Below are 2876 nucleotides of genomic sequence, written 5' to 3'. Positions count from 1 at the left end.
TTATAGCTCTGGCAAATGGTCGAGATAAGAATTTATAAAAAAAATCGCGTACGAGTAGGAAAGGATACTAGGAAACGGGATACAGGGGGGGTCAAAGGGACAGATCAGCATGTACACGTGAACGAAGAAGATCACCGGTCAGATCTTTGTCGGCTGCGGTATCGCCCATTGGCGAGAACGCCCACCCTACCATGATCCTTCAGGGCCACCTATTAATCGTCAGGATCCCTCCAACAAAGACTGCGGTGGGTCACATCTCCGTTTTTCGAGGTTGCATGGTTCCGATATAATCTATTTAGCCACGGTTCATTTCCAAAACTACTTTATTTAAACAATCCATAATTCTTCATTTAAACTCCTATCAAACCTAACGCTAATAGGATCTAGTCCCTAATATAAGCCTGCTATTCGGTATCGTCTTACATTTATAGGGTATTACTAGTATTAAGAGTATCATAGGGGCGAGGTAGCGTATAAGGTTCTTAAATCTATAAAAATGATTAGTAGTAGGTATAGATAAAGGCAAGAAATAGGTACGTGTTCATCATATGGACAAGGAAACGTCATATGTCATTACGGTAACTTGGTCAGTGCCAAAACCAGACAAAAATCGGGTAGATGGAAAGTCGTTTAAAGGCATGAGTACTACGTGTGTAAAACCGTGATCATGGTTGAAGACCAACGAATAGTTACCGCACATTCATTCTTTTCAGATGGCTTACTTGTTTTTTTTTTCTCTTATAATCACTTACGAGACGATTAATAACTTTGACTCCCACGCAGAAAGATCTTTCGTTGTGTGTTGGATGAGGTGATTTGATGGGTGGATGAGTATGATGATGTGTGTGATTGTGATGAGTATCTGCATAGATGATGAGATGAATGCGTGGCAACCAAAATCAAAAACTGTAAAAATAATTGGTATTAATACACTACTCATTTGTTCAAGTTCGACTTAGCCCATGGACAGGAATTCCCTTTTGGTTTATACCGTATTTACTTGGCTTTTGCACATTTTTGCCGTATCAAAAGAACATTGTTAAACCGAAAGCGGCTAAAAATAAACAGGGTTTCGCATATCGGGTCTAATTTCGAAAGAAAGATAGAGAATATAACTAAATCCGATGCGGGTTCGATGCTTCCCGGCTGGAGACCGAGTTCCTACTCGAAGTCTGAAGGTGGCACACGATTGTACCGGGCGCAGTTAACATCAGCTGCTTCCGATGCCAGGGGTCAATGACCGCGGTCCATCTGCGGCGTGCGGTTAGGTACCCTCGCACACTGGATTGCTCGTGGGGGGGACTGGTTTATTTGAAGAGTCACTCAGCTCATCCCCATGGGTCGAACGTGTCCAGGCGAAGATTGCAGAGCACACCGATCGGGTTTACTTGAGGAGCAAGTCCATGCCCTCGGCTACCGAACGGTGGTACGGGCACGTGGCCAAGAGGTCTCCGGGAATAACCAATCCGTATCTTCTAGACCAGCGTTTCAATACGTAGATACTAGTGGTGCTAATCCTACACGGAAAGAACAGAACATTTTTCAACGGGTCGCTGCAGCTGGGTGGATAATTACCTCAACAGAATTGCACCACTGTTTCGAAAAATGTTGATACACTGGGGGCGCTCGTTTCCAAATGGTCGAACGGCTGCCCCAGTATTGGCGATATATAACTGGCGCGTCCACTCAAATTCAATGATCACTTTGAGCCGCACTTGGCACTTGCACTAGGCTTTGACTTTGGGCTTGACCTTGTTTAGAGAACTGGGTCAGCTCAAGCAGACTTCTTTTTTTCACTGCCGGTCACTCTGACGGCCACGAGGTAAAAAAGACAGAGGCTGGGACTACTAGGTACAGCAACCCACGTTTTTTCCACACCTTCTATGGTCTTTTTCTGTTATACAGAATCCAGCCACAGCAATATTTAATGAAATATAGTGCAAAGCAGAAAAATTGCATATCTTAGTGTTGCCACTTGGTCGCAAAACAGCTGATACTCTATGTATGGTTAAAGCTCACAAGCTCTGCAACTCGAATTTTTTTCCTGCCTAGTTTTAGGCTGTAGTTTTGGGAGTTAGCCGTTCATAATTCAAATACACGGCACGACAAGCGTCGAATATTACACCCCCCCGCTGAAATCACACTGTGGGGTCTTGCTAACCAAAGCGTGATCCACACTTGGAGTGCTTGATACGATTTATTGTTTAATATCTTTTGCGTGATATTTACCTATAAAGCGACCCTGGAAGTCTTCCAGCTCATAGTAGCTGTTCCCGAGTCTTTTCTTAATGCGGGCTTTCCGAAACGTAGGTGCCAGTTTCGCATTAAAGCCTTTCACAAAACTACTCTGATCAAAATTTCGTCTATAAACTTCTTGACCCACTTGAAAGTTTACTTCTCGGCTTCGAAGATTATAGATATTTTCGTTTCGAACATGCTGCTGTTTCATTGCTTCTGCAGCGGTCTTGCGAATTAGCTCGAAGGAATCGTCGCGATCAAATACCACAGTTCGGTCCTCCAACATACTGAGGTTTCGTAGGAGTTGATAAGTGGAACCGCCAGTAATCATGTTTTGGCCAAAAGCAACACGATATGGGCTACTTTTGACGGCTGCATGTACACTGGACCGTAACGCACAAGTAATGAAGCTAATCTGCTCATCCCAATTGGATTGATCGGGCTTAATGTACGCTTTGATAGCAGCGAGTACTGAGCGATTTACCCGCTCTGAGGCATTGGTTTGGGGAGCGTAGGCGGCGGTGTACGAATGTCGAATTTGGTATTTCGCTAACAGATCATTAAACTTGTGTGACTTGAATTGAACACCGTTATCTGACACTATCACTTCCGGGACTCCAAAGCAATGAAACAGGTCT

The 2876-nt window shown here is 44.1% G+C and overlaps 1 long non-coding RNA gene across 1 annotated transcript; it reads right to left on the bottom strand.

Moving 5' to 3' along the window:
* Window positions 1-915: 915 nt before the first annotated feature.
* LOC117185552 (uncharacterized) lies at window positions 916-1970 on the bottom strand. Its single transcript, XR_004471064.1, has 2 exons — window positions 1576-1970; window positions 916-1517 (listed from the first exon to the last, which is right to left on the bottom strand). It is a non-coding gene; the product is annotated as an uncharacterized lncRNA (long non-coding RNA).
* Between the last annotated feature and the right edge of the window lie 906 nt (window positions 1971-2876).

This window comes from Drosophila pseudoobscura, unplaced genomic scaffold, assembly GCF_009870125.1.
Source record: "Drosophila pseudoobscura strain MV-25-SWS-2005 unplaced genomic scaffold, UCI_Dpse_MV25 Unplacedtig00000851, whole genome shotgun sequence".
Taxonomy (NCBI): Eukaryota; Metazoa; Arthropoda; class Insecta; order Diptera; family Drosophilidae; genus Drosophila; species Drosophila pseudoobscura.
Note: the sequence above shows the minus strand (reverse complement) of the source record. Positions and strands in the feature narration are given on the sequence as shown.